Source organism: Panthera uncia, chromosome X (assembly GCF_023721935.1).
Source record: "Panthera uncia isolate 11264 chromosome X, Puncia_PCG_1.0, whole genome shotgun sequence".
In the NCBI taxonomy this organism is placed as follows: domain Eukaryota; kingdom Metazoa; phylum Chordata; class Mammalia; order Carnivora; family Felidae; genus Panthera; species Panthera uncia.
Genome location: NC_064817.1, coordinates 79,268,802 through 79,290,258, shown reverse-complemented (window position 1 = coordinate 79,290,258; position 21,457 = coordinate 79,268,802). Strand labels below are relative to the sequence as shown.

General features: G+C 38.1%; 1 protein-coding gene across 1 annotated transcript in view; it reads right to left on the bottom strand.

The window, feature by feature from the left end:
* Positions 1-21,457, bottom strand: part of LOC125931353 (nuclear RNA export factor 2-like) — a 328,062-nt gene that overhangs the window by 61,754 nt on the left and 244,851 nt on the right. The gene's annotated exons all lie outside the window — the stretch shown is intronic.

Sequence of the window (21,457 nt, the reverse complement as noted above, 5' to 3'; positions counted from 1 at the left end):
CACTTTGCATAATTCTTTTATCTTTTTTTCAGCTTAAGATTACTTTCCATTACTGTATTTCCATTCATTTCTCTGCTTCTTCCAACCTGTTGTTCATTCTATCAATTTTGTTTCTCATTTCATTTATTGAACACTTTGTCTCTGCTATGTTATTCCTTAATTCTGTGTTAAGGGTCTCACTGATGTCTTACACACTTTTTTTTCTCACGTCCAGTGAGTATCCTTTTGATCATTGCTTTAAATTATGTACCAGGCATGTCACTAATATCTGTTTCACTTAGACCTATGGTTGTGGCCTTGTCCTCTTCTTTCACTTGGGATAAATTCTTCTGTGTTTCATTTTCTCTAAGTCCTCTGTGCCTGTTTCTTTATGTTACAAAAGTCAGCTACATCTCGTTTTTGGGAGTAATGGTCTTATGAAGAAGAGGTCCTATAGTGCCCTGCATTGTAGTGTCTCCTGTTCCCCAGGACTTAGTGTTTCAGGGATTGTCTCCAATGTGTGATGCATGTGATGCATATCCCAAGGCTGCTTCATCCATCAGGCCAGTCATCTGCAGTTCTCTTAGCTTCTTATGTGCAGGTTTGTTCCCTGACCTGAATGTGGCAAGTTTAACTATGTGTGTTCTAGTCTTGTGAAATGAGACCTGTTACCACCACTGCCAGAACAAAGTCTCAGCAAAACTCCCAGGTTGGGAGACATGGTTTTGGCAGGGATTTGATCTGGCATTGGGGAGGGGGCCTGCCATGTTGGGACTGAAGCCAGTGTGACTGGTTGAGCAGTTTCACTGGAGTGTGTGTGTGTGTGTGTGTGTGTGTGTGTGGTGGTGGGGGGGTGCTTGGTGTAAGAAAGTTATGTAGAGAGTATCAGGGCTCAACTGGTTCCTGCAGGTGGCGCTATGCTTATGCTGAGGAGTGGGTGAAGGAAATGGTACCTGCCATTTCCTTTATTCCTTGAAGGGTCTCTCCATGAATGCTGCCTCTCTGGGAAAGCTCAGAGATGAGCAAATAACGCCCCCACTGTGTGCCACAGATGTTCTTCAGATGCTGTTTCCATGCTGTATGTCTGTGAACTGTTTGCCCCGCCTTTTCTCTGAGAGCAGCCCCAATCCCCTCTGGTCTCTCTCTGAGCCAAGGCTGTTGATCTTAAAAACTCCAGGCTTTAAGCCCCACTGGTTGCAAGAAGTCATGAAATTCAATCTCTCTCACTTTCCACGCCAATTGTTATGGGGATTTGTCTTCCTTGTGTGGGCTCCCCTGTGTTCTAATCTGTCTCTCACCTTTCTCCAGGACTCTGGCTCCCTCCCCACTGTTGCAGCCATGATCTGTTTCTCTCTCAAATTGCATCTCTGCACTTTCCACCTTCTTTGATGTGGCTTCCTCTCTGCCTAAAATTGTGGAGTTTGTTCTGCCAGTCTTCAGGTTGATTTCTGGGGTACTTAGGATGATTTGATAGTTACCTAGTTGTAATCATGGGACAAAGAAAGCCTAAGGTCCTGCTACTCTGCTGCCATCTTCCCAACTTGTTTTTAATTTTTAAGTATTTTTTCCTGAATACAAAATTTCAAAAAATATACAAAAACATGTTCATAAACTGAAATTTTCCTGCAAATCTCACTAGCCTGATTCCTACCCCTCACCCACAGGGGTCTATTGTCATAGAATGGTACTTCCTCTCCAGATGTGGCCCTGTAGGTGAGGGGTACAAGAACATAGACATTTGCACAAACACAATGACACTTTCAAAAGAGAAATCACACTTAACCTCTTTTGCATCTTATATTTTCCATTTAATATTAATTCTCAGGATTCGTTTTTACATCTTATCAGTTGTTATTTTAGCATATTTTAACATGTTGATTGTTCCTATATATTTTATATGAATTATTTGTTGAAATTATTTGCCAATCTCTGTTGTTAGCAAGCATGCTTCACAAACCATGCATAATAACCCAATATCTGAGGTGAAGTTTTAAAATATTTTCTATCTGGTCACCACAAAATTCTTAGTGTTTTTTTTTTCCATTTAGAATATGTTTTTAAATTTCAAAAATATTATAACTTAAAAATTATACAGGTCATGGTTTAAAGATGATATTGAAAAACTTACAGGGAGCATGTACTGTCAAGCTCCAGAAAGATATAATAATATTCAGACCACAGGATAAATTAATACAAAATGGGGGAAACTTTAGAGTAATTCCAGAATTAGCTGCTGATCAGGAGACAACAAAAGTGTCTTCCTGATTTACTTAAACCCTCCTAATAGTAGTACCATAAAATAAGTAATGGTCCTAATCATGGGTAACTTGAATAGTTGTTAGGATTAAAAGAGACCAAATATAAAGTACAATTTCTTAAAGTAGCTCTGTACATATCACTTTCCTTCCCTCTGGATCACCTATCCCAAGGGCAACACTTGACCTTCTGACTGAGACTTGCTCACCTCTTCATGGATAAGTCAACTGATGTAACCCAATACCCAAGTTTCCTGGCACAAAGGGTAGGATTTCATCTCTGTCATTTTCGTCACCCAGAAGGGTTGCTGAATGAGTATAATTGGGGCCACAATACCAGGGGAGCGAGATCCAACCATTTCTCCAGTGCTGAAAGCCCATCTTCTAAAAAGGAGGCTCCTCTGTGTCTTCTAGGGAGGGGGAGGGATGGAACCTCATTCCCATCCTGCCACTTATCTGTAGCAGTGACAGGATCAGTCATCGTGGTCATCTGTGAAATAAGACCCATGATGTCTGATACCTTCATCAAAGAGCTGCACCAAAGGTTAAATGAGAAAACCTTTCCACAGTATATGGCATGTAGTAGGACTTCAATGGCCCTTTAAATGTTGTGATTTGGCAGTAGGGGTTGGTTGAGCCTCAGGGCTAAGGCAGGCATTGTGGAAAGTAATTTCTGATTGTTTTTCATAATGAAAAGATAGATTTCTTTATGAAGGAAGAAAATATCTCTCAGATATGACTTGAGTTTCCAAAGTTTTGGAGACAGGAGATTCTCTACTTTCTTGGGTGTTTCAGCTCATAAGAGCTGTTCAACATCATACTTCTGAGCAGACTCTAATGTTCCCCACATTGGGAAGACAAGCTTTTCTTGGACTCAACTGGTGAGCTCAATGAAAGGTGGCACCATGGCAGAAAGCTGTGGTGTTTCCTTAATCACTGCTCCTGGACTGCTTGGTATCTTAATATATTTATAGGGAAATTCTGCACACATCCCATAACCACCAGTGCAGGCATTCCCAGACCATGCATTATTCAGCTATATCACACCAGGACTTCAGTCATCTCCTGCCTCCCTGAGATGCAAATAGCTAAAGAATTATTAGCATTTCTTTGACACACAAGAATGCATACTTCCATTCACTAATAATTAACTATATACTGCCCTAAAACAGTAATGCATTAGAAGTGTCTCATTAACTCTACAGTGTAAACAAGAGGGTAAGAAGCAAAGCGAATATTGAGGCAAATTTGAGGGTTAAATTTAAAATGAGAAGACTTCTTAACATGAACTTTCAAACTTGCTCAACTTTCAAGGCATCAAAGATTTTTTAAAAATCCCTCTTTGGACCCCTCATCCCCATGCAGCCACAAGCCTGTGCCTGTCTGTGTGTCTGTTTTTCTGTCTCTCAGTCCCTCTCTTCTCCTTAAAAATCAAAGTTCAAGAAAGATTTTTTTGTATTTTTTTGTTAACATTCTTCACTTTTCACTGACTCTTTATCTCACTGCACTATAGCAGAAACCATAGCTTCTGTCCCTGTGATTGCAATGAACATGTTCTAACCAAGGTTACAAGCCACCTTTCTGTTACTAGTTCCACCAATTTTGTATAAATATATGAATATTCATTCTAATTAACTCCTAAAATATGCATGTTTGTGCAGATTGCTACTGTCACTTCACAGCAATTCTGACAGTCACCTAGTCTCGGAGCATGAAGTGCTGGGTACAAATCCAAGTTGTCCACCTCTCTGTGCAGTCCTGGACCAAGTCTTTATGACTCTGTCTTTCAGCTTCCTATCTGTAAAATGGGGTTTAGCAACAGTATCTAATTCATAGAAGTGCTGTGAGCACTGAAAGGGGCTATACATAAAAATAACTTGGTACATAATAAATTTTAACAATATTTCTTTCTTTCTATATGTCTTTATTGGCATTACCATCCCCACAGGCATAAAAATAAGGTATAAACTTATCCTTATTCACAATCAGACATTTGGGGTATATTGTTACTGAGTATATTCATTTCTTAGGGTCACCACAACAAATTACCATGAACTTTGTGATTTCAGAAATGTTTTTAATCATAATTCTGGAGACTAGAAATCTGAAATTGTGGTGTCGGCAATGCTACACTACCTCTAAAGGCCCTAGTGGATAATCCATACTTACATCTTCTAGTGTCTGGTAGCTCCTGGCTTTCCTTGGTTTCTGGAAGCATAACTCCAACCTCTGTCCCATCTTCACATGGACTTCCTTGTGTGTGTAAAACATTCCTCCCCTTTCTCTCATAAAGGTTCATCCTAAATGCAAGGTGGTTTCATCTCCATATCCTTATAACTGAATTAGATCTTCTAGAACCATATTTCCTATTAAGATCATATTCACATAATGAAGAGCTTAAAACTTGGATATATCCTTTTTAGGGACACAATATAATCCACTACAATGAGACAAGCAGTTTACCTAACTGCATGTAAGATGAGATCTTATCTTTTATAGGCAAATATATGAATATATGCATAAGTATATATAAATCTGCATAAGAAAACTTCTAGAAAAAAATTGTACAGATAGAAACATTCAGGACTTATCTTTTGGTGATATGTTTTAGGGTAATGATTTTTTCCCTCTTTTATATGTTATCTATTTCTACATAAAATAAATACTTATTGCACTTGTAACTATATATTTTTTTAATATAAAATTTATTGTCAAGTTGGTTTCCATACAACACCCACTGCTCATCCCAACAGGTGCCTTCCTCAATGCCCATCGCCCACTTTCCCTCCCTCCCAACCCCACGAGCCCTCAATTTATTCTCAGTTTTTAAGAGTCTCTTATGGTTTGCCTCCCTCCCGCTCTAACCTTTTTTCCCCCTTCCCCTCCCCCATGGTGTTCTGCCAAGTTTCTCAGGATCCACATAAGAGTGAAAACATATGGTATCTCTCTTTCTCTGTATGGCTTATTTCACTTAGCATCACACTCTCCAGTTCCATCCACGTTGCTACAAAAGGCCATATTCTATTCTTTCTCATTGCCACATAGTACTCCATTGTGTATCTAAACCACAATTTCTTTATCCATTCATCAGTTGATGGACATTTAGGCTCTTTCCGTAATTTGGCTATTGTTGAGAGTGCTGCTATAAACATTGGGGTACAAGTGCCCCTATGCATCAGTACTCCTGTATCCCTTGGGTAAATTCCTACCACTGCTACTGCTGGGTCATAGGGTAGTTCTATTTTTAATTTTTTGAGGAACCTCCACACTGTTTTCCAGAGCGGCTGCACCAGTTTGCATTCCCACCAACAGTGCAATAGGGTTCCCATTTCTCCACATCCTCGCCAGCATCTATAGTCTCCTGATCTGTTCATTTTGGCCACTCTGGCGTGAGGTGATATCTGAGTGTGGTTTTGATTTGTCTTTCCCTGATGAGGAGCGAGGTTGAGCATCTTTTCATGTGCCTGTTGGCCATCTGGATGTCTTCTTTAGAGAAGTGTTTATTCTTGTTTTCTGCCCATTTCTTCACTGGATTATTTGTTTTTTGGGTGTGGAGTTTGGTGAGCTCTTTATAGATTTTGGATACTAGCCCTTTGTCCGATATGGCATTTGCAAATATCTTTTCCCAGTCCATTGGTTGCCTTTTAGTGTTGTTGACTGTTTCCTTCGCAGTGAAGAAGCTTTTAATCTTCATAAGGTCCCAATTGTTCATTTCTGCTTTTAATTCCCTTTTAATTCCCTTAATTGCCTTTGGGGATGTGTCAAGTAAGAAATTGCTGGAGCTGAGGTGAGAGAGGTTGTTTTTTTCCTGCTTTCCCTCCAGGGACAGTTTCTTGCTCACATTGAGGTCCTTTATCCATTTTGAGTTTATTTTTGTGAATTGTGTAAGAAAGTGGTCTAGTTTCATTCTTCTGCATGTTGCTGCCCAGTTCTCTCAGCACCATTTGTTAAAGAGACTGTCTCTTTTCCATTGGATATTCTTTCCTGCTTTGTCAAACATTAGTTGGCCATACTTTTGCAGGCCGGATTCTGGAGTCTCTATTCTATTCCATTGGTCTATGTGTCTGTTTTTGTGCCGATACCATGCTGTCATGATGATTACAGCTTTGTAGTAGAGGCTGAACTCTGGGAGTGTGATGCCTCACGCTTTGGTCTTCTTCTTCAATATTACTTTGGCTATTCAGGGTCTTTTGTGGTTCCAAACAAATTTTAGGACTGCTTGTTCTAGCTTCGAGAAGAACGCTGGTCCAATTTTGATTGGGATTGCATTGAATGTGTAGATAGCTTTGCATAGTATTGACATTTTAACAATATTTATTCTTCCAAAACATGAGAATGGAATGTTTTTCCATTTCTTTGGGTCTTCTTAAATTTTCTTCATAAGCTCTCTATCGTTTTCAGCATACAGATCTTTTACATCTTTGGTTAGATTTATTCCTAGGTATTTTATGCTTCTTGGTGCAATTGTGAATGGGATCAGTTTCTTTATTTCTCTTTCTGTTTCTTCATTGTTATTGTATAAGAATGCAACTGATTTCTGTACATTAATTTTGTATCCTGTGACTTTGCTGAATTCATGTATCAGTTCTAGCAGACTTTTGGTGAAGTCTATCGGATTTTCCATGTATAATATTATGTCATCTGCAAAAAGTGAAAGCTTGACTTCATCTTTGCCAATTTTGATGTCTTTGATTTCCTTTTGTTGTGTGATTGCTGATGCTAGCACTTCCAACACTATGTTAAACAACAGCGGTGAGAGTGGACATCCCTGTCGTGTTCCTGATCTCAGGGGGAAAGCTCTCAGTTTTTCCCCATTGAGGATGATATTAGCTGTGGGCTTTTCACAAACAGCCTTCATGATGTTTATGTTCCTTCTATCTTGACTTTCTTGAGGGTTTTTATTAAGAAAGGATGCTCTATTTTGTCAAATGCTTTTTCTGCATCTATTGACAGGACCATATGGTTCTTAACTTTTTATTTATTAATGTGATGTATCACATTGACTCATTTGTGTATGTTGAACCAGCCTTGTAGCCCAGGAATGAATCCCACTTGATCATGGTGAATAATTCTTTTTATATGCTGTTGCATTCGATTTGATAGTATATTGTTGAGAATTTTTACATCCATTTTCATCAGGGATATTGGCCTGTAGTTCTCTTTTTTTTGCTGGGTCTCTGTCTGGATTGGGAATCAAAATAATGCTGGCTTCATAGAATGAGTCTAGAAGGTTTATTTCCCTTATATTTTGGAACAGCTTGAGAAGGATAGGTATTATCTCTGCTTTAAATGTCTGGTAGAATTCCCCTGGGAAGCCATCTGATCCTGGACTCTTATGTGTTGGGAGATTTTTTTGATAACTGATTCAATTTCTTTGCTGGTTATGGGTATGTTCAAGCTTTCTATTTCCTCCTGTTTGGGTTTTGCAAGTGTGTGTGTGCTTAGGAATTTGTTTCTTGCAAGTTGTCCAATTTGTTGGCATATAATTTTTCACAGTATTCCCTAATAATTTCTTGTATTTCTGAGTGATGGGTTGTAATAATTCTATTTTCATTAAGGATTTTATCTATTTGGTCATCTCTCTTTTCTTTTTGAGAAGCCTGGCTAGAGGTTTATCAGTTTTGTTGATTTAAAAAAAAAAAAAAACAACTCTTGGTTTCATTGATCTGCTCTACAGTTTTGTTAGATTCTATATTGTTTATTTATGCTCTGATCTTTATTATTTCTCTTCTTCTGCTGGGTTTGGGGTGTCTTAGCTGTTCTGCTTCTATTTCCTTTAGGTGTGCTGTTAGATTTTGTATTTGGGATTTTTCTTGTTTCTTGATATACGCGTGGATTGCAGTGTATTTTCCTCTCAGGACTGCCTTCACTGCATCCCAAAGTGTTTGGATTGTTGCCTATTCATGGAATTTCATTTGTGTCCATATATTTTTAAATTTCTTCTCTAATTGCCATGTTGACCCATTCATTCTTCAGTAGGGTGTTCTTTAACCTCCATGTTTTTGGAAGTTTTCCAGACTTTTTCCTGTGTTTGATTTCAAGCTTCATAGCATTGTGGTCTGAAAGTATGCATGGTCTGATCTCAATTCTTTTATACTTATGAAGGGCTGTTTTGTGACCCAGTATGTGATCTATCTTGGAGAATGTTCCATGTGCACTCGAGAAGAAAGTATATTCTGTTGCTTTGGAATGCAGAGTTCTAAATATATCTGTCAAGTCCATCTGATCCAATGTATCATTCAGGGCCCTTGTTTTTTTATTGATCCTGTGTCTAGTTGATGAGACCATTGTTGAAAGTAGAGTGTTAAAGTCCCCTGCAGTTACCACATTGTTATCAATAAGGTTGCTTATGTTTGTGATTAATAGTTTTATATATTTGGTGGCTTCCATATTTGGCACATAGACATTTATAATTGTTAGCTCTTCCTGATGGATAGACCCTGTAATTATTATATAATGCCCTTCTTCATCTCTTGTTACGGCCTTTAATTTAAAGTCTAGTTTGTCTGATATAAGTGTGCCAAATTCCAGCTTTCTTTTGACTTCCAGTAGCATGATAGATACTTCTCCATCTCCTCACTTTCAATCTGAAGGTGTCCTCAGGTCTAAAATGAGTCTCTTGAAGACAGCAAATAGATGGGTCTTGGTTTTTTTTGTTGTTTTTTTTTTGTTTGTTTGTTTTTGTTTTTTTTTTATCCATTCTAATACCCTATGTCTTTTGGATGGAGCATTTAATCCATTTACATTCAGTGTTATTATGCAAAGATATGGGTTTAGAGCCATGGTGATATCTGTAGGTTTCATGCGTGTAGTGGTGTCTCTGGTACTTTGTGATCCTTGCAACCTTTCACTGACAGAATGCCCCCTTAGGATCTCTTGTAGGGCTGGTTTGGTGGTGATGAATTCCTTCAGTTTTTGTTTGTTTGGGAGAACGTTTATCTCTCCTTCTATTCTTAATGACAGGTGTGCTGCATATAGTATTCTCAGCTGCATATTTTTTTCTGTTCATCACATTGAAGATTTCCTGCCATTCTTTTCTGGACTGCCAAGTTTCAGTAGATAGGTCTGCTACTACTCTAATGTGTCTACCTGTGTAAGTTAGGTTCTGTTCATCCCTAGCTGCTTTCAGAATTCTCTCTTTATCCTTGTATTTTTCCAGTTTCCCTATGATATGTCATGCAGAAGATCAATTCAAGTTACATCTGAAGGGAGTTCTCTTTGCCTTTTGGTTTTCAATGCTTGTTTCCTTACCTAGATCAGGGAAGTTCTCAGCTATGATTTGTTAAAGTACACCTTCCGCCCCTTTCTCTCTTCTTCTTTTGGAATTCCTATGATATGGATATTGTTCTGTTTGATTGTATCACTTAGTTCTCTAATTTTCCCCTCATATTTCTGGATTTTTTATCTCTTTTTTTCTCAGCTTCCTCTTTTTCCATAGTTTTATTTTCTAATTCATCTAAACTCTCCTATGCATCTTCAATCCATACTATGACTTCCTCCATTTTATTTTGCACCTCATTTATAGCATTTTTTTAGTTCCTCATGACTATTTCTTAGTCCCTTGATCTCTGTAACAATAGATTCTCTGCTGTTCTCTTTGCTTTTTTCCAAGTCCAGGGATTAATTTTATGACTATCATTCTAAATTCTTGCTCCCTTATATTGTTTAAATCATTTTTGATCAATTCATTAGCTGTCACTACTTTCTGGAGTTTCTTTTGAAGAGAGTTCTTCCATTTTTTCATTTTGGGTAGTCCCTGCAGTAGCTCCAAACTGCAGGACACTTCCCCCATGTTGTCCAGAGTAATGTGAGTTGGTGGGCAGGGTAACAGTGAGACCCAATTTCTGCCCCCAGCCCACATCTGGGGCCACAGTCAGACTGGTGTGTACCTTATCTTCCCTTCTCCCAGGGCAGGACTCACTGTGGAGTGGCGTGGCCCCTGTCTGGGCTACTTGCACACTGCCAGGCTTGTGGTGCTGCTTCAATGGGATCTGGCCAAGGACGTATTAGAGCGGTGGATCTGCAAGGTGCACAGGCATGGGAGGGACAGCCTTAGCTAGCTTTGCCATCAGTGTTCCCCTTTGGGAGGGCCTTGCAGAACCGGAAGGGAGGCAGGCCTGTCAGAAGGATGGAACCACAGAAGCATAGTGCTGGGCGTTTCCACAGTGCAAGCAAGTTTGTTGACAGGAACTGTTTCCCTTTGGAATTTCGGCTGGGAGATGGGAGAGAGAAATGGTGCTTGCCAGTGCCTTTGTTCCCCTGCCAAGCTCTGTCCTTCTGGGCCTCAACAACTCTCCCTCTTGGTGTGCTCTCGCTCTCCACGTTCTCCAAGAGCAGAGCTGTTGACCTTTAACATTTCAGATGTTAAGTCCCGCTGGCTGTCAAAACTCATGCAGTCCAGCCCCTCTGCTTTTTTAAGCCAGACTTTGGGGGCTCTCCCTTGCCTGGAGGGCTGACTCTCCACTGCCCCTGCTCCCTCCCACCAGTCCGTGTAGCATGCACCGCCTCTCTGCCCTTCCTATCCTGTTCTGTGGGCCTCTGGTCTATGCTTGGCTCCAGAGAGCTCATTCTGCTAGTCTCCTGGTGGCTTTCTGGGTTATTTCCATTGATGTGGGTGGAATCTAAGCGATCAGAAAGACAAGGTGAGCACAGTATCCTCCTATGCCGCTATGTTCCATCTCAGTCTTACCTCTTGCAACTATATAAAAAAGTAGTAGGGAAGCAAGAGCATTTCTAGCCTACCCACAGGAGACCTTTTATAATGGGATTGTGCTCAATGAACAGGAAAGGAGACAAAATGTTGGAAAACACTTCTAGATTATAATAAAACACATCTCACCCAATCCCAAACCAAAATAATTATTATTAATATTTTAAATTCTTGCTTATTAAACTGAAGGAAAAAGTTGTACCTCAGTTTGATTTGTTTTGCTATACCCTGATGTAACAGTAGGGTTGAGGGTTTTATCAGAAGAGAAGCAGTAGTGTACACTGGATAGATGTGGGGCTTAACAGCTAAACTGAATCTGTTCAAATCTCTGTCTTGTGACTAGCTAGCATTGCCATTGTTATGCCTCAGTTCCCTGATGTTTAAAGTGGGACAACATTAGCTCCTCCTCATAGGCTATGTTGAAGATGAAATGAGTAAGTGTACGTGCAGCACATACAATACCATGGGGCACAGAAGGAGTCAGCAATAAAATCAACTTTTTTTATCATTATTATCATATCAGAATGGACCTTAGTGTTTGTATGACCATTTTTAGTATTATTTGGGTTTATATTGACCTTCATCATATTATATTCGTTGAAAACAGGTATTTTATAAAACTGTAAGTAGGTTATCATCTCATTGCTATTCTTAAATATGTACGGTTATACTTGCACAGGAAAATTTCTGAAAACAAATATGTTTGACAGTAAAAGTGCTTATCCAAACTTTAAGGTTTCTAATTTTTTTTCCTTATCCTACATTTTAAGATTTTTATCTACAATAAAGTTGTCTTGGTTTTGGCAGCAAAGAAAGTGATATGAATAAACAAATATCTTCAAATATTTTCATAGAAAATGGGTTCAATGTCAGAATGGGGAGCATCCCTGAGTCAATGGAAATAGGTAAAATGATGGTCCCAGAAGTAATAAATCTACCACATGACAGTCCCGAATGGGCAGTTTTAGAGACACTAAAGATGCTTAGGGAAAGGGCAAGCACGTCACTCAAATAAACATTACATTCCACAGTCCTAGGATGTCTCTACTCCTTAGGATTTAGTGAATGTCATGATAGGAAAGGACTTTCATAACATGTTTCTTTATTCCTGCTCCAAATAAAGCTCCTTGAACTGAAAGCAGGCTCAGGGATTTCACCTCCCAGTTAGCCAAGCGGGGAACACACAGGGGATGGAAAAGGGCAGAGTGCATGATATTGCCCAGTGCTCAGCCCACAGCTTCCAGAGGGGAGATGTTTCAACAGTGGGATTCAGGGGGAAGTTTAGTCACAGGTTCCTTCAGCCTAGGGCCCAGGACAACCAACACACATGGATTAAAACATATCTGAAGTACCTTCCTTGTGCAGCTAAAATAGTAAAAGTGAAGGAAAATATACACATGCCCAGTACTTGTCATACAAATAAAATCCAAGATCAAAATGGGATGAACTCCTAAACCAATCTAGAGATTTGGGTGCTAGTCTGGACACAGAAAAAACAACTCCTTGCAGTCACTGTTGTCTCTCATCAGGATGGCTCAGATTAGGTTCTGGATGTATAAGCCTAGATGACTAACAGTGTGAATGAAATCCATAAAATTAAGCCCAGATTAAGTTCTGGATATACAAGCCTAGATGAATAACAGTGTGAATGAAAGAAAATTAGGCCTGGACAAAGGGAAGATGTTTCATGTTCAGGAAACAGGAGACATTGTTTTGGGCTAGTTGGTACCTGGGAACTCCAAGACTAAATAAATATGGGGTAAAAAGTATTTGGAAATAGTATCTACTGATTGTTTTAGTGCTCTCTACATCATAATTCATAATTTGAACCTCAAACCTCTAATGTGACTGTATTTGGAGACAGGGCCTAAAAGGAGGTATTTAAGGTTGAGGTTATAGGGGACCTAATCCAATAGTACTAGTGTTTTTATAAGAAGAGGAAGAGAAACTAAACTTGCTCCCTATAAAAGTACACATACACAGAGGATAGACATCAATATAAAAGGATTACTATAAGTAACTAGAAAATGCCTGAAAGCTTTGGCCTATACAACAAATCCACCCCCTTCTCTCACTTCCATGAAACTTCTTACACTAAAACAAGTTCCCTAATTGGGACTTTCACACCTGGAATTCTGACTCTGATTACTAGGTGGCATCTTTCTCCATTTTCTACAGGTTGTTTTCTCCCAATTGAAAAGGTCTTATTTTTATAAACAGGAACAAAACTGTTTCTCAAAGCTAATTATTAAACACTAAGTACTGAGTGATCACAACTCTCTTTGAAAATTTTGTATTTATAAAACAACTGAGAGGATATATGTAGTTTCCTTTCACACTTACTCCTGCATCTATATCTCATTTATTTATTATTGTGTATTGGGTGTTTACTACATGGTTGGCACTGTCAGTCCAATTCCATATCTGCATCCCACATCTTCCACGTCTTTATCTCTAGACCTACACTAAGTGGAAATGCTCACAAGGAAGGTATGTGCATGTTAGTGCTCACCCATGTTAAATGATTCAAACAAATTCATTCCATGCATCTCTAGTCCAAGCTTCTGGTTGAGTCCTGGAAACACAGGATCTAAACAGGAAATTATGTGCTTGAGTAGGGGGAGGTACTACCTTAGGAAACTGAAAGACCTCATAATCCATACTTCTGTCCTCTTGCATAGCAGTAGTGATATACTACCTCCTCCTGATAGGACCTCATTCATAGAGGGAAGGGCAAGGAAAACTTGTGTGGTTTCAGTCTGGGTTGTCTTGGGCAAGAACTGGAGGTCTTACTTTTTCTTTAGCTCTTCACAAGGTCATAATGGTGGATTTCAGAACTGGTTTTTTTTTTTTTTTTTTCTGTCTGGGTAAGGATTGTACCAGATGAAACTGGATTGAACTCCCATAACAGAAAGCACATCAAAGGACTCAGAAGCCAACCTAAAGGCGCCCCCACATCCGAAGTTAGAACAATTTGAGCATCAAAAACATGAATGAGTGCAATGGATTAAAATGCATCAAAGATAGAAACATCTGTAAACACATGATGATACTCTATAAACAGTGAACAAAACCAACTCACAGCTCACCTTTGGGGGATACCAAGGAAACAACACGTTTTAAATTGGAAATACTGCAGAAGAATTAAACATTCATCCTTCCTTTCCTGTTATACCATACCTCAGTGGATCTAGTAGTTGATGAGGGGAAGTTCCTTTTATAGTAGAATTTTAGTAAATAAATACAGAAGTAATCATAAAATTAAATTATCACCTTTTGCAACATTTAATGAAATGCAGATCTAAGCAAGGATCTTCTGAGGCTGCAAAAAACATGAGGTAAGGGGCGACTGGGTGGCTCAGTCACTTAAGCATCCAACTCTCACTTTCGACTCAGGTCACAAACTCATGGTCCTGAGATCAAAGCCTGTGATTGAATCTTGTGTTAGGCTCCACACTGAGTATGGAGTCTGCTTGGGATTCTCTCTCTCCCTCTTTTTGCCCCTCCCCCACTTGCACTCTCTCTCTCTCTCTCTCTCTCTCTGTCAAAATAAATAAATAAAATTTAAAAAATGCAACTTCATCAGTAAAAAGATCTATTAAGCAAATATACTGGAAGTTGTTTTTTTTATAAAAGAAGGAATAGACCATCTTTAAGTTACAAGAGACTTAACACCTCAGAGAAATCGAAATTGAAACCATAATGAGATACCACCACTTGCCCACCAGAAAAAAAAAAGTTGGAAAGGTGCAAATGTCAAGTGCTGGCAAGGATGTACAGAAAGTAGAACTTTCACACACTACTGATGGGAATATAGACTGAAACAACCACTTCTTAACAGTATCTACTGCTTAGTAGTATCTACTGAGCTTATCATACACATAAGTCTCAGAAATGCATCTCTTAGGTATATACCAAAAATAAATGAAAATAAATGTCCATCCAAAAGCTGTGCATAAGAGCATACACAGCCCCATCATTCATGGAAAATCAAAAACTAGAAAAAAACCCAAAACTCTACAAAAAATACATAGCCACATGTCTTTTCTTTTTATAATATAATTATTGCCTTTTTTTCTTAAATACTCTCTGTATCAGGCACAATCGCGCCTGAAGCATAGTTTTTTTCCCAAAGACATATGGCCCTGTCTGAAAATTACCCATTATGTATTAACATAGCTCAAACATGTCTTTTTATTCTCCCTAAGTGTACTAGTTAGGAGTGTGGGCTCTGAAGACAGATAAGGGCCAAAATCGAGTTCTGCCACATACTGTCTGTGTGACTTTGAATATTTTTACTTCACCTTAAAGTCACACAATTGCCTTATCTGTAAAACCAGGATTATGCGATACCACAGAAAACAAAATATTAACAAATATTGCTTTGTGTTTTGTTTTTTTTAAGAGATAAATGGTCATGAATCGCAATATTTTAAAAATTCAACTGCAGAAATGTTGAGATAGCTGTTTATCTGTTACCTTGAGAGAAGGAAAGAATATGCCAATGCCTCAGTTTCCTCTTCTGTAAAACTGGACAAAAAATCATCTCTACCTCATGGATTGTTCTTTTGAGAATTTATTGAGTTAATTTACAAAAACACATTAGAACAGTGTTAGGCATACAATAAGAGCTCAATAAAAATGAGGTGTTTTTAACAAAAACTAACAAGTTGAGATTTTCAAGTTTCAAAGATTAATAATCCTATGCCTGAATACTATTCATCAACTGATGGTTTTAAATCACTAACTTTAATTATAATCACTGTTGGATACCTAACTTATGAAAATGTTGCAAAAGTGTTTGGAACAACTGATCTCAGGAAACAGCACCACCATTTCTACATGTGGCCAAACAAAAAGCCAAGGGCTCATGCAGGATCATGTCTTATCCTTACATACCTCCAACCATAGCCACTGCAGGCCCTGCCTGTCCTATCTACAACACACTCTGTCTAGGGCCACCCCAGACTCCTGTACACTACTGCAGCATTTGGACAATCCACCTTCATTCCACCTCTGCCCTTCTCCACTGTTCATGCTCTCTATCTCTAAAATAATAATGATACTACTACAAATAACAATAAAACAGAATATAGAAAATCTCTCAAAAGTCGATAAGAAACCAATAAAGTAGGATTTATTCCTGGGATGGGAGGGCAGTTCAATACTCACAAATCAGTGTGATACATTACATCAATAAGAGAAAGAAAAAAAAACATATGATCCTTTCAATAGGTGCAGAAAAAGCATTTGACAAAGTACAACATCCATTCATGATAAAACCCCTCAACAAAGTAGGTTCAGAGGGAACATATGTCAACATAACAAAGGCCACGTATGAAAAACCCATAGCAAGCATCATTCCCAATGGGGAAAAACTGACAGCTTTCCTCCTAAGGTCAGGAACAAGACAAGGATTTCCATTTTCATCACTTCTATTCAATGCAGCACTGGAAGTCCTAGCCACATAAATCAGACAAGAAAGGGGAACAAAATAAGAGGCATCTAAATTTGTAAGGAAGAATTAAAACTTTCACTATTTGCAGATGTGAAGATACTATATATAGAAAACCCTAAAGACTCCAAAAAAACTACTAGAACTGATAAATGAACTTAGTAAAGCCACAGGGTACAAAATCAATATAGAGGAATCCGTTGCATTTCTATACACTAATAATGAAGCAACAGAAAGAGAAACAAAGAAGGCAGTCCCATTTACAATTGCACCAAAAAGAATAAAATACTTAAGAATAAATTTAACCAAGGAGTTGAAAGACCTGTTCTCTGTAAACTATAAAACACTGATGAAAGAATTTGAAGATTGCATGTACAAATGGAAAGATATTCCATGCTCATGGATTGGAAGAACAAATATTATTAAATGTCTATATTACCCAAGGCATTCTATAATTTTAATGTAATCCCTATCAGAATACCAACAGCATTTTTCACAAAACAAGAACAAACAATCCAAAAATTTGTGTGGAACCACAAAATACCCCAAATAGCCAAAGCAATCTTAAAAAGAAAAACAAAGCTGGAGGTATCACAATTATATACTTCAAGTTATACTACAAAGCTGTAGTAATCAAAACAGTATGGTACTAGCACAAAAATAGACAGATCAATAGAACAGGATAAGAAGCCCTGAAACAAACCCACAGCTATATGGTCAATTAATCTTCAACAAAAGAGACAAGAATATGCAATAGGAAAAAAAGCAGTCTCTTCACCAAATGGTGCTGGGAAAATTGGTCAACCATATGCAAAAGAATGAAACTGTACAACTTTATCACACATCCCCAAAAATAAACTCAAAATGGATTAAAGACCTAAATGTTAGAGCTGAAACCATAAAGATCCTAGAAGAAAGCTCAGGGAGTAATTTCTCTGACATTGGCCATAGCAATATTTTTCTCCTGAGTCAAGGGAAACAAAAGAAAAAACAAACTCTTGGAAATGTATCAAAATAAAAAGCTTCTCTACAAGGAAGGAAACAATCAAGAAAACTAAAAAGTTATCTGTCAAATAGGAGAAGACATTTGCAAATGACATGTGCAAAAAGGGTTAGTAACCAAAATCTATAAAGAATTCATAAAACTCAACTATCAGTGCTGGCGAAGATGTGGAGAAATGGGAACCCTCTTGCACTGCTGGTGGGAATGTAAACTGGTGCAGCCTGTGTGGAAGACAGTATGGAGACTCTGTAGAAAGTTAAAAATTGAACTACCCTACAATCCAGTAACTACACTACTGGGTATTTATCCAAAGAATACAAGAACACTAATTTGAAAGGATATATGCATCCCTATATTAATCACACCATTATTTACAATAGCTAAACTATGGAAGCAGCCCAAGGGTCCATCAATATATAAATGGATAAAAAAAGATGTGGCATATACATACAATGGAATATTATTCAGCCATGAAAAAGAATGAAATCTTGCCATGTGTAACAACATGGATGGAGCTAGACAGTATAGTGCTAAGTGAAATAAATCTGTCATATTAAGATAAATACCATATGATTTCACTCATATGTGGAATTTTAAAAAAAACAAAATAAGTTAACAAAGTGTAAAAAAAGGAGAGACAAAACAAGAAATAGATGCTTAACTATAGAGAAGAAACTGATGGCAACCAGAATTGAGGTTTTGGGTGGAATGGGTGAAATAGATGATGGGGATTAAAAAGTACCCTTATCATAATGAGCACTGAGTAATGTATAGAATTATTGAATCACCAGATTGTATACCGGAAACTAATACAACACTGTGTGTTAAGTATACTGGAATAAAAATTAAAATCTTTAAAAAAAATCAATAAGAAACCATCAGACAATCCACTAAATAAATAGACAAATGATTTGAACAGACACTACACCAAAAACTATATACAATAATAGGAAATCACATAAGGAACTGTTGAACATTATTAGTCATTAAAGAAATGAAAATGAAGAGGAGCCAAGATGGAGGAACAGCATGGAAGTTTTTGTATGTCTCGCATCTGTGAAATACAGCCAGACCAACCCTAAACCATCTTACACACCTAGAACACTAACTGGAGGATTAACACAACAATCTGCACAACCTGAACCACAGAATTCAGTAGGTACGCAGTGCAGAGAAGTGAACTTGGAGAGTGAGAAGGTGCAGGAAGGTGCTTTTGTGAGCAGAAAGAGGATGGAGACTTGGGGGGGTTTGGAATACAGGAAAAGCATACCTCCCCAAAAGCAGCTGGAGAGAAAGTGGAAAATTGGAAATAACTGCAGGGACTAAACTAAAAAGGGAGAAAGGAGAAAAGAGAAAGGAGAGGATTAAAATTCCATTAAGACTGTAAACAAGGGGAGCACAGTCTGCAACTCTGCAGCTAGATACCTGGCAGTGTTCTGGTGGGAAGGGTGAATCCCCAGGAACAGAGTGGGGTCCAGGAGGTTCTCAGACCACATGGGGAAAAGCGGTTCCACTGCTGGAAGGATATTTGGGAAAAACTGTTGAAGCCACCTGGTCCCAGCAGACCCCAAAATAGCCACATTCGCTGGTGCTGGAACAAGATCGTTAAGGGTGAAGTCTGGTGCCAGATGTGTTTTGTAATTTTCCATGATCCCTGAAAAGCTGCTGCTACACTATCTCACAATCTTTTTCTGGGGCAGGCTGGCACCTGGCCATAGTCTCAGGGCACCGGCAGCAGCAGGGTCCAGCAAGCATTTTTGGGTGCAGCTGGCAATTGGCCATTGTTCATTCGGCCATTGCTCAGTGAGACTGCAGACGGGCAGAACGGGTCAAAGCCACAGTCCTTCAGAAGTAAGGGGCCAGGGAAAACAGCCGCATCTGAGACAAAACTCAGGAGAGAGGTACTGCCTGGGGCCTGGTCACAGAGAGTGAAAAAGAGGGAAGTGGACAAAAACTGAAGACAGAGGACAGGTGCATGATTGCTGATCCAGGAGAACAGACTGGGTAGCTGGGTGGCGCCATTTTCACCGTTCCCACGCAAGCAAATACGCACCTACAAGCTCTGCAACAATCCACCCCAGTAGGCTAGCAGTGCCATCTAGTGGAGAATGGAGCAGTTACACTGAGCCCCGCCCAACTGGGTCGACTGCGCTTTTGAAGAACACAAGTCTCACTGCCGGCTTAGTTTATGGACAATAAAGCGCTACATACACTGACTTCTAGGGGAAAATGAAATAATTTCAGTCCGACTTCAATCTGTTAGCAGGTCCAACTATTCAATTTTCTTTCTTTTTTTTTTCTCTTTTACACTTCCTTTCTTTTTCTTGAATACAGAAAGAGAAAAATCTCATTTTTATTTTCAATTTTTATTAAGATATTTTTATTTAATTTTTATTACTATATTTTTTACTTTTGTGTAAATTTTTTTTCAAATTCTATTTTACTTCCATTATTTTATTTGAGTCTACTTCAGTGTATTCACCTTTTCAAATTTTCAAACGATTTCCTTTTTTTCTTTCTTTTTCTTTTTTTCTCTTTTTAGTTTCTTTTCTATTTCTTGAATGCAGGGAGACAAAAACTTCATTTTTACTTTCAATTACTATTAAAAACATTTTTAATTTTTTTACCATATTTTTTCCTTTTATGGGAATTTTCCAAATTCTATTTACTTCCATCATTTTATTTTAGTCTACTACAGTGTATTCACTTTTCAAATTTTCAAAAGATTTCCTTTTTTTCTTTCTTTTTTATCTTTAATCTTTTTTCTCTTTTTCTTTTCTTTTCTTGAACAGAAAAACATAAAACAAAAAGATTCATATTTATTTTTAATTTTTATTAATTTTCTTTCATTTTTTCCTACTTTATTCTTTACCCTTGTGTATATTTTTTCAAATTATATTTTACTCCTATCATCTCATTTTAGTCTACTTCAGTGTATTCACTTTTTTTTACTTCTCAAATGATTTCTTTTTTTTTCTCTTCCCCCCCTTTTTTTTTCCAATCTGTCAAACCACTTTCAACACCCAGTCAAAAGACACCTAGAATCTAGCATCATTTGTTCGATTTGTGTGTGTTTTTAATTTTTAATTTTAATATATTTTAATTTTAATATTTTTTTTAATTTTAATTTTTCTACCTCATTAATTCCTTTTCTCCCTTCAAAATGATGAAATGAAGGAACTCACCCCAAAAGAAAGAGCACGAAGAATCGACAGCCAGGGATTTAACCAACACAGATACAAGCAAGATGTCTGAACCAGAATTTAGAATCACGATAATAAGAATACTAGCTGGAGTAAAAAATATATTAGAATCCCTTTCTGCAGAGATAAAAGAAGTAAAAACTAGTCAGAATGAAAATAAAAATGCTATAACTGAGCTGCAATCACGGATGGATGCTGCAGAGGCAAGGATGGATGAGGCAGAACAGAGAATCAGTGATATAGAGAACAAACTTATAGAGAATAATGAAGCATAAAAGAGGGAGATTGAGGCAAAAGAGCACGGTTTAAGAATTAGGGAAATCACTGACTGATTAAAAAGTAACATCAGAATCATAAGGGTCCAAGAAGAGGAAGAGAGAGAAATAGGGGTAGAAGGGTTATGCGAGCAAATCATAGCAGAAAACTTTCATAAACTGGGGAAAGAAAAAGACGTCAAAATCCAGGAAATAAAGTGGAGCCCCACTAGATTCAACAAAAACCGACCATCAACCACGCATAAAATAGACAAATTCACAAAATACTCAGGCAAGGAGAGAATCATGAAAGCATCAAGGGAAAAAAGTCCCTAACCTACAAGGGAAGAAAGATCAGGTTTGCAGCAGACCTATCCACAGAAACTTGGCAGGTCAGAAAGGAGTGGCAGGATATATTCAGTGTGCGGAATCAGAAAAATATGCAGCCAAGAATTCTCTATCCAGCAAGGCTGTCATTCAAAATTGAAGGAGATATAAAAAGTTTCCCAGACACACAAAAATTAAAGGAGTTTGTGACCACTAAACCAGCTCTGCAAGAAATTTTAAGGGGGAGTCTCTGAGGAGAGAAAAGAGGAAA